This window comes from Triticum aestivum, chromosome 6B (genome assembly GCF_018294505.1).
Source record: "Triticum aestivum cultivar Chinese Spring chromosome 6B, IWGSC CS RefSeq v2.1, whole genome shotgun sequence".
In the NCBI taxonomy this organism is placed as follows: Eukaryota; Viridiplantae; Streptophyta; class Magnoliopsida; order Poales; family Poaceae; genus Triticum; species Triticum aestivum.
The window spans coordinates 67,135,894-67,150,178 of record NC_057810.1 but is presented as its reverse complement, the minus strand read 5'-3'; the positions used below and the strand labels follow the sequence as shown (position 1 = coordinate 67,150,178).

The window sequence follows — 14,285 nt, the reverse complement described above, 5'->3', positions numbered from 1 at the left end:
CTCTACCCCGCAGGCGACCATGGTCCGCACGATGACCGAAGGCATCGTGAATAGGTTTTTTAGCTCCGCGAAGGCCGAGATGCTTCAAAAGAACGAGACAGAGATAAGATGTTCGTGTCGAAGATGCAAGCTGAAGAGCCTTATTGCGGACCCGGATTCCGGGCAGGTGCGGGACCACCTGCTCTTACGTGGTTTCATGGATGGCTATCGGTGGCAAGGTGATGAAGATTACTATGAAGTCGTCCATGGGGGCCGGGCGGCAAGAAATGAGCAAGACTCGGGCGGGCGAGAAGACGAAGAATCTCCAGGACATGATCACGACTGTGATGCTGTACACAGTCATCATGTAGAAGATGCAGGACATGATGATGAGGAAGATGCCGGAGCAGACGAAGGGCATGATCATGAAGATGAAGATACCGGCGGAGCAGACGACGATGGACCATCGATGGGTTGGGTGCAGGACCCTCATGTTCAAGTTTTTTTTCAAGCAGACGGATAACGCAAGAGCTGCCGCCCGAGAGAAAGCCAAGCTGGATCAACTGGAGATAGACGCGGTTACTCCATTGTATGAAGGATGCAGGCCCGAGGATACCCGCCTGAAAGTAACGCTCATGGCTCTGGAGATGAAGGTAAAACACAAAATGACCGACGCATGCTTCGACGAGAACATGTCATTCTGGCGCGAACGTCTTCCCAAGGGGAACAAGTGCCCGACCAGTTTCTAGGAGGCGAAGAAAATCGTGTGTCCTCTGGATTTACCGCATGTGAAATACCATGTGTGCGTGAACAATTGCATCATTTATCGGGACGAGCACGCGGAGTCTACCATATGTCTGGTGTGCGGCGTCACTCGATACAAGAAGAGGAAGAAAGCTCCTCGAAAAGTGGTGTGGTACTTTCTGATCACTCCTCGTCTGCAGCGGTATTTCACGGACCCTAAGGTAGCAAAGCTCATGCGTTGGCACGCGGATAGGGAGGAGAAGAAGCGAGAAGATGACGCAAATGATCCGGAGATAAATAAAAAAGACAAGATGCTGAGTCGCCCTAGGGATGGCCAGTGGCAAGCGTTGAACTTTGAACACCTAGAATTTGGAAAGGATCCAAGGAACATCGTGCTGGGCACGAGCACCGATGGAGTCAATCCGTTTGGCAGCCAGAGAAGCACACATAGCACCTGGCCTATGTTTGTGTGGATGTACAACCTTCCCCCCTGGTTGTGCATGAAGAGGAAGTACATTCACATGAGTATGCTAATTGAAGGGCAGAAACAACCAGGGAACGACATCAATCTGTATCTGGGGCTGCTAAAAGAGGAGCTAGACACGTTGTGGAAAACGCCAGCCAATACATGGGACGCCACACAGAAAGAATATTTCCCTATGAGAGTCGCACTGCTCACGACGGTGCACGACTATCTCGGTTACGGATATCTCGCGGGGCAGGTGGTCCACGGATTTTCTAGATGCATCAGGTGCATGGATGACACAACGTATCGCCAGCTAGATAGAGATCCTGGGTCTTCGAAAACCGTGTTCATGGGACATCGAAGGTGGCTTCGCGACGATGACCCATGGAGGAAACGCAAGGATCTGTTCCATGGTGAAACCGAACCCCGAAGACGCCCGCGTACGAGGAGCGGCGAGGAAATAGACCAGCTGTTGAAAAATTGGAAAGATTACCCACTGTCGGGAAAGAAGCAAAAGGCGCCAGAGCCGAGAAAGAAGCGAAAGGCGCCAGAGCCGCTGCTGAAGGTATGGAAAACGAGGTCTGTTTTCTAGGACTTGCCGTACTGGAAGATCCACTGTGTACCTCACAGCCTTGATGTCATGCATATCACGAAGAATGTGTGCGAGAGTCTGCTTGGTACCCTGCTTAACATGCCAGAGAGGACCAAAGATGGGCCGAAAGCAAGGGCAGACTTGAAATCAATGGGCATCAAGGAGGAGCTTCACGCTAATGATCATGATGATGATGAGGTGAAGTAGGACACGGAAAGTCGTCGCAAAGGCAAAAAGGCCAAGAAGACCGGAAATGACTACCCTCCCGCGTGCTTCACTCTAAGTCAGGAGGAGATCGATCAGTTTTTCACCTGCCTCGTAGGAGTAAAACTTCCTTATGATTACGCGGGGAAGATAAGCAGATACCTAGACCCAGCGAAGTAGAAGTTCAGCGGGATGAAGTCTCACGACTGTCAAGTGCTGATGATGCAGATACTTCCAGTTGCAATCCGTGGGATCATGGACGCGCACGTCCGTGAAACGCTATTTGGCCTATGCAACTTTTTCGACGTCATCTCTCGGAAGTCGGTTGGCGTGAGGCAACTCAGACGGCTACAGGAAGAGATCGTGGTGATACTATGCGAGCTTGAGATGTACTTCCCGCCCGCATTCTTCAACGTTATGGTGCATCTGCTGGTCCATATCGTGGAGGATATCATCCAACTCAGGCCGACGTTCCTGCACAGCATGATGCCGTTCGAAAGGATGAATGGTGTCATCAAAGGATATGTTCGCAACATGTCACGTCCAAAAGGAAGCATAGCCAGGGGCTTTCTGACCGAAGAGTGCATCTCCTACTGCATGAATTATCTAGGCATCGAGGACCCCGTTGGTCTGCCCGTCAACAGGCACCTCGGTAGGCTCGCTGGATGGGGTCACCGTGAGGGTCGCCGTGAAATGCATGTCGACTTCGAGGGTCGACTCGCTGACTTTGAAAGAGCAAACCTAGTCGCGCTACAACACATAGACGTGGTCGATCCTTGGGTGGTAGAGCACAAAACCTTTATTGAGAAGACGTACAATGACCGAGGCCAACAGAGGACGGACGGAGATATAATCAAAGAGCACAACTCATGTTTCACGCGTTGGTTCAAGCAGAAGCTTCTGTCGTACCCTTTACATGAGGATTCTTCCGCAGAAGAACAACTCATATTCACCTTGTCATAGGGCGCCGAGCACAACCTGATGACCTATGAGGCTTACGATATCAACGGCTACACATTCTACACCGAGGACAAGGACATGAAGAGCGATGGTTATCAGAACTCCGGGGTAACGATGGAATCCTACACCGGTAACGACAAGGACAGATACTACGGAAGGATCGAGGAGATCTGGGAGCTGAGCTACGCTGGAGAGAAGGTCCCGATGTTCCGTGTCAGATGGGCCAAGAGCGTCATAAAATAAGACCGGTATTTCACCACCATGGTTATACCCGAAGCCAAATCCAAGACCGCGGGCGCAAACATCACCGCAAAAAATGAGCCATGGGTACTGGCTTCCCAAGTGGACCAATGCTTCTTCATTACCGACCCGCCAAAGCCCAGTCGTGTTGTCGTGAGGAGAGGCAAAAGGAAGATCATCGGAATGGATGGAGTCGCCAATGAGCAAGACTTCGACAAGTACGGCGACCCGAAGATGGAACATGACGACGACGATGAAGTATCAGCATACACCACAAGAAGAAGCAGGACCACCCTACCTAAAGGACGTCCGTTCAAGAGAAGAACTCCATTTACGAAAAATAAGGGCAAGAAGATTGTGAACAGATAGCTAGCTAAGATCGATTGTATTTAAATTGTAGCCTTCATTTCTTGATTGTATTTCATGGGCACTTTTGAACTCATGAATGTTTTTAAATTTCATGGACACTCGATCTCGATCCCCCTCCATCTCGATCGCTATCCCACCTTGCCAGATCCGGTCCCCCTCGCCGCCGAGCACCCCCCCGCACCATCTCCCCCGCTCCACCGGCCGCCGCCGCCGACCCCCAGCCCGCACCCTCCCCAACTCCACCGTTGCCGACGACCCACCGCACCCTCCCCTGCTCCACCGGCCGCCGCCGCCGACCCCCGGCCCGCACCCTCCCCCACTCCACCATCGCCGCCGACCCCCGGCCTGCACCCTCCCCCACTCCACCGTCGCCGACAACCCACCGCACCCTCCCCCGCTCCACTGACCGCCGCCGCCGACCCCCGGCCCGCACCCTCCCCCACTCCACCGCCGCCGCCGACCCCCCGCACCCTCCCCCCATATGAATATTATTTCATATTCATAAATATTTTCAAATAACAAATTTGAACATATTTTTTAAAAAATTATTACTGTTTTTATAAAAAATTATTACTGTTATGATTTAAACAAGTTTGAACATATTTAAACACAAATAAATATCAAACAACATTTTAAACGCATAAAAACAAAAATTGGGGAGCCTGGGAATCAAACCCAGGACCTCCTAGTGTGTGTGCTGCGTGCTGACCAGTCGGGCTAGTGGGCGGGTTCTGATTTAGATAGGGTTAGGTGGAATATAACCTGACCAGTCGGGCTAGTAATTAAAACAAAATTCTAATGTCGCACCGAGGCGAGGTGCGCCATTAGAATAGTCGTACTTATGGCGCACTAGGGGGAGGTGCGCCATTAGAACCCTCCCCCCACTCCACCTATTGCCCTCGCACTGTGGCCTCCCTCCCTCCCTCGCCAGATTCCCCACTCGATCGACCCCAACCGTACGCCGCCGCCGCAGCCGCCGACGCGCCCCTGCCGTTCTCCGCCTCCGTCCACCCCAGCCGCCCACGCACCCTCGCCGCCTCCCTCTCCCCTACCCCCCCCCCTCGAGCGCCGCCTCCCCCCCCCGAGCCCCGCCTCCCCCGCGAGCGCCGCCTCCCTCGCCTCCCTCCCTAACCCTCGGAGCCGCCGAAGACTTGGAGCCTCGGCGCCGCCCCACGTCCACCAGGAGTGGAGGCCCCACGTCCACGTCATCGCGGCCACCGGCTGCCCTGTGCTCTGTCGTCGTGCCTAGGAGCTGCGTCCACGGATTGGAGCCGGGTCATCAAGGATCGAGCGCATCGACCTCTTCTTCCTCATCACCGACCACTGCTTCTCGGCGTCGATCCACGCTACCCCGACCACCGTCGGCCTCGCCGTCTCCTTCCCCAGCTCCACGGTGAGCGTCTCCATCGATTCCCCCTCTTTTCCCCTGTTTAGTCGCCGTTTGTGCCACCCACCACTTCCCTGCGGGCTCGTGCTCACCGCGCCAGCCGCCCCTCGCGTGGCCGTGCGCCACCCACGCCCTGCCTCGTTGTGGCCGCACCCTGCAAAATGCACTTTCTGAATATGCTATCACAACTGGTAGTATGCATCAGATGCAGAGTAGATGGAAGGCAAGGGAGGGATAAAATTATGCACTGACATCAAATTCTTAGTTTTTAGTCACTGCTAGTATTTGACATGAGTGCTTCCTTCATTATTGCAAGTTTTATGTGTGTAATCGTCAACTCGCAGATTTGTTGATATATAGCAGTATCAACATGATACATCTGCAGTGTACTTCATCAAGATCATAACAGTTTTATACTATGCCAATAATATATCTTCGAGGATGGGTCTGATTCTTCTTCATTATTGGAGCTTAAATATTAGAGTAGGCCCTTCGAGCAAAAAAAGAATCGCATAGTATATAATTGCTAGTTTGACAGCCTTATTCCAAAAGATTATACTGAGTTTGCGTCGATAAGAAAGGGATTTGTGCCATGTCTTGTTCTTGGTTGCCTTGCTTTGCTGGACGGTCCATGGATTCAAGTGATAAACTCTAGTAGTATCTTGGAGATGTGCTCGAAAACTTTTAGCCGGCCTCATGGTTTCAGATGCTCACTTCAATTTGTGCCTGTTCTTTGCACAAAGATACTTCATCAAGATTATGGCAGCCTCATACGCCAATATATCTTGGTGGATAGGGTCTGATTCTTCTTCGTAGTTGGAGCTTCATTAGTAGGCCTTGTTTGGCGCAAACAAAATAAAATCTTTCCTTTCGCATCGCTTTTGCGTAGAAAACTATGCAAAAGAAGCTCATTATCGCCTAATGTTGGGGCCCTCGGTGATTATGTTAACAACTAATTCCTAGGGATTAAACTAGTTTGGCATCATAATTGATGATGTTACTAAATGCTAAATCAGGTCCATGTCCCAAGCCTACTCCTGACCATGACCCGGAGCGCTATCATCATCGTATCAAATGACTAGTACTTTTGCATAGTACTAGGACACAGCAGCAGCCAAGTAACCAGCTCATTCAAAACTCACAGAATGGTTTAAAGGATTATCTGCCCTTTTTGTTTCAATGAGTTGCAGTCAATACTGTTAACTGAACTTTTTGAGCACAGTGTTCCAATACTTGTTGCTACAGTTAACTGAAAATGTTCAGTTGGGAGCAATATTTGTTTGTCTCAATACTTGTTAGACAGAGGTTTAGCACACATGCTTATGTGGCATTGCAGAGAAACAGGTTGTGCAAGAACACACCAAAAGCAAGTAGACCTGCTTGCAGTAGCTCTTAGATGAATTTTAGGTGAAGTAGACCTCCTTTTAAGATTTGTATAGAGGAGTAGATTTACAGTAGTTTTACAACAGCAGTACTCTTTGAATTGGCAAGTTTCAGTAGCAGAAACCCAATTGAACATCTGCTTCTGCAGAACACTGCACTCCACTTACACATGGTATTTTTCTGCAAATAGGACACCACACCCACAAGCACATGCTATTTTTTTGTAAATTTATTTAAATTCAGTGTATATCCAGTTTGCATACTCAGTTTATACTCCTAAAACAATGCGAACAAATCAGCATTGGAGGCTCATCTTTGAGGCTCATCTTTATTACATATCAGAACTTGTAAACAAATCTGTGAAAGACTTGTAAAATTGCTGGGTTTTGTCTCCGACCATTGTGTCGTGATGAATTTGCAGGTACCCCGAGAGGCCCTTGAGTTTGCTGGAATGTCGATTAACTTCCATTCCGGCAAAATCGGGTACTCCATATGTCCTATTTTCAGCAAAGGTCATGCTGAAATTTTCCGTGTGGTACTTGCGACTAATGCATGGGTCGGGGTATCTTAGTACTTAGTTAAGTGGACAGGGATTAGGAGGTATAGGGGATAAACCCCAACAAAAATTAAAGTGACAGACATAGGTTTCACTCAAACCACACGGTGATCAATTCCCTGTTGGGAACAAATATAAACCATACTGTTGGCATAAGTGGTCTTTTGTATATGTGCCTTTGTTCCAAAAAAAGGGTTTGGCCGACCCACCTCATACCTTGAATCAAATGTGCTATTGGTTTAGAATGGCACTATGATTGTGATATCGTCGGTTGCAATGTTGTTTGCATACTTTTTCTGAACCAAAGGTTGTTGGGGAACGCAACAGAAATTCAAAATTTTCCTACGTGTCACCAAGATCTATCTATGGAGAAACCAGCAATGAGAGGAAGGAGAGTGCATCTACATACCCTTGTAGATCACTAAGCGGAAGCGTTCAAGAGAATGGGGTTGAAGGAGTCGTACTCGTCGTGATCCAAATCACCGGAGATCCTAGTGCCGAACGGACGGCACCTCCGCGTTCAACACACGTACAGCCCGGTGACACCTCCCATGCCTTGATCCAGCAAGGAGAGAGGGAGAGGTTGAGGAAGACTCCGTCCAGCAGCAGCACAACGGCGTGGTGGTGGTGGAGGAGCGTGGCAATCCTGCAGGGCTTCGCCAAGCACCGCGAGATATGAGGAGAAAGAGAGGTAGGGCTGCGCCAAGAGGTGAAGAACTTCGTGTGTTGGGCTGCTCCTTTGCCTCCACTATATATAGGGGGAGAGGGGGCTGAGCCCCCACCTAGGTTTCCACCCCTAGGGGCGGCGGCCACTCCTAGATCCCATCTAGGGGGGCGGCCAAGGGGGGGAGAGGGGGAAACTTGCCCCCCAAGTGAGGTGGAGGCGCCCCCTCCCCAAACCCTAGGCGCCTTGGGCCCTTGTGGGGGGGTGCACCAGCCCACCTTGGGCTGGTCCCCTCCCACACTTGGCCCATGCAGCCCTCTGGGGATGGTGGCCCCACTTGGTGGACCCCTGGGACCCTCCCGGTGGTCCCGGTACGTTACCGATAAAACCCGAAACTTTTCCGGTGACCAAAACAGGACTTCCCATATATAAATCTTTACCTCCGGACCATTCCGGAATTCCTCGTGACGTCCGGGATCTCATCCGGGACTCTGAACAACATTTGGTAACCACATACAAACTTCCTTTATAACCCTAGCGTCATCGAACCTTAAGTGTGTAGACCCTACGGGTTCGGGAACCATGCAGACATGACCGAGACGTTCTCCGGTCAATAACCAACAGCGGGATCTGGATATCCATGTTGGCTCCCACATGTTCCACGATGATCTCATCGGATGAACCATGATGTCAAGGACTCAATCAATCCCGTATACAATTCCCTTTGTCTAGCGGTATTGTACTTGCCCGAGATTCGATCGTCGGTATGCCGATACCTTGTTCAATCTCGTTACCGGCAAGTCTCTTTACTCGTTCCATAACACATCATCCCGTGATCAACCCCTTGGTCACATTGTGCACATTATGATGATGTCCTACCGAGTGGGCCCAGAGATACCTCTCCGTTACACGGAGTGACAAATCCCAGTCTCGATTCGTGCCAACCCAACAGACACTTTTGGAGATACCCGTAGTGCACCTTTATAGCCACCCAGTTATGTTTTGACGTTTGGTACACCCAAAGCATTCCTACGGTATCCGGGAGTTGCACAATCTCATGGTCTAAGGAAATGATACTTGACATGAGAAAAGCTTTAGCATACGAACTACATGATCTTTGTGCTAGGCTTAGGATTGGGTCTTGTCCATCACATCATTCTCCTAATGATGTGATCCCGTTATCAACGACATCCAATGTCCATGGTCAGGAAACTGTAACCATCTATTGATCAACGAGCTAGTCAACTAGAGGCTTACTAGGGACATGGTGTTGTCTATGTACCCACACATGTATCTGAGTTTCCTATCAATACAATTATAGCATGGATGATAAACGATTATCATGAATAAGGAAATATAATAATAATAACTAATTTATTATTGTCTCTAGGGCATATTTCCAATAGTCTCCCACTTGCACTAGAGTCAATAATCTAGTTCACGTCGCCATGTGATTAACATTCACAGGTCACATCACCATGTGACCAACATCCAAAGAGTTCACTAGTGTCACTAAACTAGTTCACATCATTATGTGATTAAGACTCAATGAGTTCTGGGGTTTGATCATGTTTTGCTTGTGAGAGAGGTTTTAGTCAATGGGTCTGCAATATTCAGATCCATATGTACTTCGCAAATCTCTAGGTCATAAATGCTGCTTCCACGCTCCACTTGGAGCTATTCCAAATGGTTGCTCCACTATACGTATCCGGTTTGCTACTCAGAGTCACTCGGATAGGTGTTAAAGCTTGCATCGACGTAACCCTTTACACCGAACTCTTTATCACCTCCATAATCGAGAAACATGTCCTTATTTACTCCAAGGACAATTTTGACCGCTGTCTAATGATCCATTCCTGGATCATTCTTGTATCCCTTGACTGACTCATGGCAAGGCACACTTCCGGTGCGGTACACAGCATATCATGCTATAGAGCCTACGTCTGAAACATAGGGGACGACCTTCGTCCTTTGTCTCTCTTCTGCCGTGGTCGAGCTTTAAGTCTTAACTTCATACCTTACATCTCCGGCAAGAACTCCTTCTTTGACTGATCCATCTTGAACACCTTCAAGATCATGTCAAGGTATATGTTCATTTGAAAGTACCATTAAGCGTTTTTGATCTATCCCTATAGATCTTGATGCTCAATGTTCAAGTAGCTTAATCCAGGTTTTCACTTGAAAAACACTTTTCAAATAACCCTATATGCTTTACAGAAAATTCTACATCATTTCTGATCATCAATATGTCAACAACATATACTCATCAGAAATTCTATAGTGCTCCCACTCACTTCTTTGGAAATACAAGTTTATCATAAACTTTGTATAAACCCAAAATCTTTGATCATCTTATCAAAGTGCATATTCCAACTCTGAGATGCTTACTCCAGTCCATGAAAGGATCGCTGGAGCTAGCATACCTTTTAGCATCCTTAGGATCGACAAAACCTTTCTGATTGTATCGCATACAACCTTTCCTTACGAAAACTGGTAAGGAAACTCGTTTTGACATCCATCTGCCAGATTTCATAAATGCAGCTAATGCTAACATGATTCCGACGGACTTAAGCATCGCTACGGATGAGAAAATCTCATCATAGTCAACTCCTTGAACTTGTGAAAAACTCTTCGCCACAAGTCGAGCTTCATAGACGGTGACATTACCGTCCATGCACTACAAGGATACCCTTTATAAAGCAACAAAAATTCTACAACAGTTTGGTTATATGTTGCAAAATTCATAGTAGATACGTATATAATGGTTGCATGATATGCGTTGTACAGTTGCAGTTCATGACCCTCTCATGGTACATATATGAAAAAAATACAGAGAAAAGAAGAGATAGACGCACGAGAAACAGAGTCCCGGATTCCCCTCATCTCTCCCCGCCATCCATCGCCTCGTCTCCCTCCTCCGACCCACCTTGCCGCCGGCCCTCCCCCTCCGCTCCTCCCACCTCGCAGCTCCGATGGCTGCCGGATCCGCCCAATCCCCACCCACTCATCCCTCTCGCGTCCCATCTCCCTCTCTTCACGCGGCTCCTTGCTGCGCCACCTGCGGTGGCTGATTCAGGCGACATCCGGTGAACCCCGCCACCATGAAGCACAGCCCGACGTCCCTCGCACCGCGGCGCCCTCCCATCCGGTTAGATCTGGTGCTCGTGGTCACCAAAGCCCACCCGCGACCCTCCCCCCATGGCTACTAGGGTTTCAGGCGTTGGCTCTGGTTACCGTCCTCCTCCTCTCGTCCGGTCAGTGCATCCCATCCCCTGGCTTCATCCTCTCTCTCTCTCCTCCTTTCTCTAACCTGCTCTTCTCTTCTTCTGTACACGTGCAGGGAGGAACCGCCAGTGGACATCCTTGCAGCTGCGCAGGAAGCAGCCATGGAGCTTCCTCCTCCTCTGGCTTCGGGTGATTTGGTCCACTCCTCCCCTCTGCTCTGGTTCGTGGCACATCAGGAGCAGTAGTGGCTTCAAATTAACCCCGAGTTGCATATTATTTCTAGGGCAACAACATTGTAGGGAATGATTCTCTTTCTAGTAAGCTATTCTGAAGCCCATCTACGTGTTGGAGCAGCAACCAGTGTGTTTGAGGTAATTTTTACAGAAAACACCAGGTATATGGTTAGGAATCAGGTCGGAGTCTAATACAGTATCTCCCCGAGGCCCCAATCCTTTTCTTTTCCAATCTTTAATATTCTACTGTTCAGGCTTTTAGAATGCAAAAATCCAACATATATTGTTTTAGGCTAATTACTAAATCAATCTAATGATAGTCCATGTGGCGGCTGAGGTGTAGTGTTGGTAGTTTGAAGCAGATTAGGCGGCCGCAAGTGTCTTTGGCGGCAAGGCTGTTGAGTGAAGGAACTGGCCGTGTGGCGATTCGTTTTCTATTATCCATCCTTTAAGGTCATAACAGAAGAAAGAACTATGCAATCGACTTGATCACTGTTCTTTTATCTAGAAAAAAAATATGTTTTGTACGTGTGTATTGATGAGTACTCCTCTTTACTCGATTGTGTTGCAGGGAGTGAAAGCATCCAGTTGGGGTGGTCTGCAGCTCTGGTCACCTCCAGCAGCACCACATAATCAATGTTCCAAACAGTAGTGCTGCACTGCTGCCTCCAGCCAGCATTTCACTTTGATGTTTATAGGTGGCTTAACATAATCATTTGATGTGTTTCTTATGTAGAAGATTTGAGTGATGTATGTGTTTATTTCAGAAAACATTTCTTAATGAAGCCTTGCATATATACACAGATATTCATGTACATTAGCTTTAGTTTTGTTTGTTAACTAGAAACTGTGGTTTCCTGTTTTTAACTGAAATCACTAAAGCATGGGATGCATTTGGGGTTTCCAGATAGCTAACTTTAGGAGCACACAAGATTTAGACACCTGCTATGTAATTAAAGGAAATCAGAATATTCACCAATATCCTTTGTATATTTTCTAACATTGGATTCCTGACTTTTTCATACAAATTATAATTTGGAAGCTTTATTTATAGGAATGATAAATAGTATGTACAAATGCCTTTACTAAAATTAAATATACTTTAGCCACATGGAAGCCAACACAATATCACATGTAATATTTCTGAATTAGTCTAAAGTATGTTTCTTTTAAAATTTATGGTTCTAATATTTTTTCTTACATAAATATGTTCCAGTTATATATGGTGAACTAAAATTGTCTAGCATGTGCAGACACAAGGGTTGATTTCTAGTCTAACTAACTCGAGAATAAATTCATTGAGCCAGATGTAAAGTTGCCAAGGTAGTAACTAGGACACATAGAACATGATGAATATAGGTTGCTCTTCTTTTATTAAGTATGAATGGAACTTGATGAAGCTTTACTTCTTTTGCACTGTTCTAGAGATGCATGAGACAGCTGTAACCTTTTTCCCTTGGTTTTGAAGCTGCACGCACCAACTCGATGTACGGCGACTCCATGGAGCAAGTCGAGTTCGTGGAGCAAGTCATGGACAATGCCATTGAAGGTATACCCTCTCCCTCTCCCTACCGTGGTACTGCTCATTGTGTCCATGGCCATTGAGCCGTGCTAGGTTCTATGCTCCTTTGCATGCAACTTTATAGCATTTGGGGCTGTAGGTTTCAGTGGATTTATTTAGCAATAAATAATTCTGTTGGTTCACACAAAATAGTTTGACTGTTGGTGTACAGAATTAGCAATGGATCTCTAGGCTGGTAATGACTATGTAAATTCTTTCAGTGCATTTGGGGCTGTAGTTTTGTTCCAAAGCGTGGTGAGCACCTGTAGGTTTGTTTGTTTCCTGTTGGATGACTGAAACCAACTAGAGCTAAATGTTTTGGTTCAGTTTCAGACGACTAAAACCATTTTGGTTCAGTTTGCTAACTAAATGGAGAAGAGAAGAGAATTGGTACTGTCACTCACATTGCCCTTGAATGCACATCAGCACTTAGGCTACTCTCCATATAATTTTATTAAGCCATGTTGTTCTGCAGGCTGTGTCATATATTGTGGCGTCTGGATTAGTCATGAATGACTACTAACACTCATGCCGGTATCTTTTCATAATCATAACAGGGACGTAGCTCTTGCTATAGTTGTAAGTTGTGATCCTAAATTTAAACTTGATGGTGCTAAAATTACAAATGAATTCTGGGTAGTACATGTCGATATGGCACTTGTGAAAACTGAAGATTTGGTACGGAGTCGCAAAAGCAGTAATACTCTCGATAAGGCAGGAAAAAAAGAGTGCATGACCTTCAACCTTTGTACGTGCCTAATATCCTACCTCTATCACAAGCATCATGTCAATGCATTATGTATTAACAGTTCATTTTGTTATTTTCTTTGTAGATTCAAAATATATATGGATGATTATAATGGTGCGTGGCAAGTATACTGCAATGATGACGATGTTCCGGTTCATGATGATGATGATGATGGATGCTCTCTTAGTTAAGTTGTAGGAATGATGTTCCCGTCGGATGATGTTCCCTAGTTAAGTTTAGTTAAGTTGTAGGGATATTGAAAGATGCTTTCTGATTAAGTTTCACTGTCAAGAAAATATTTAGATTATGCATCACATTTTGATGATGTGTCCCCTATAATATCAACCATTGTAATCCAACAGCTTTATCCAATATATGATTTCTTTCTCTTATGAGTATATTCTTTTATTTTTTTCCCACACTTGATATACATAATCATCACCATTATGTTGAGCATTAATTTAACTGTTAGCAATATTATTCACATTATATATGTAACAACACCTGGAGCATTGAAAATTCATAGTTGCTAGAAATGAGATTTGGATTCTTGTACATTAACCACCAACATATAAAAGTGTTGTGAAGGTCAGCTTTATGCGTTGTACTCTTGCAACGCCCCTTTTACCAACGAACGTATAAGCGTTGCATTATGCGCTAGCAACACTGGATAAGGCTACGCATCCCAAACCGTTGGTAAAGACAGTTACAACGCATATATGGACTTATAGATATGAAAAAATGCGTTGCTATAGGTGGGGTATTGTTGTAGTGATGTCCGTCTTCTTCTTAAAGATCCATTTATCTCAATGGCTTGCCGATCATCGGGCAAGTCCACTAAAGTCCATGCTTTGTTCTGATACATGGATCCTATCTCGGATTTCATGGCTTCTAACCATTTGTCGGAATTTGGGCCCACCATCGCTTCTCCATAGCTCGTAGGTTCATTGTTGTCTAGCAACATGACCTTCAAG

At 46.7% G+C, this 14,285-nt stretch overlaps 1 long non-coding RNA gene across 2 annotated transcripts; it reads left to right on the top strand.

Annotated features, from left to right (window-relative positions):
* The first annotated feature begins 10,392 nt into the window (after nucleotides 1–10,392).
* On the top strand, nucleotides 10,393–13,700 carry LOC123133506 (uncharacterized). 2 transcript variants are annotated; one of them, XR_006465276.1, is made up of 6 exons: nucleotides 10,393–10,798; nucleotides 10,885–11,455; nucleotides 11,574–11,700; nucleotides 12,471–12,551; nucleotides 13,121–13,311; nucleotides 13,397–13,700. It is a non-coding gene; the product is annotated as an uncharacterized lncRNA (long non-coding RNA). The 2 variants fall into 2 exon arrangements; XR_006465277.1 differs by having other exon boundaries at nucleotides 10,885–11,140; nucleotides 12,471–13,311.
* The last annotated feature ends 585 nt before the right edge of the window (nucleotides 13,701–14,285 follow it).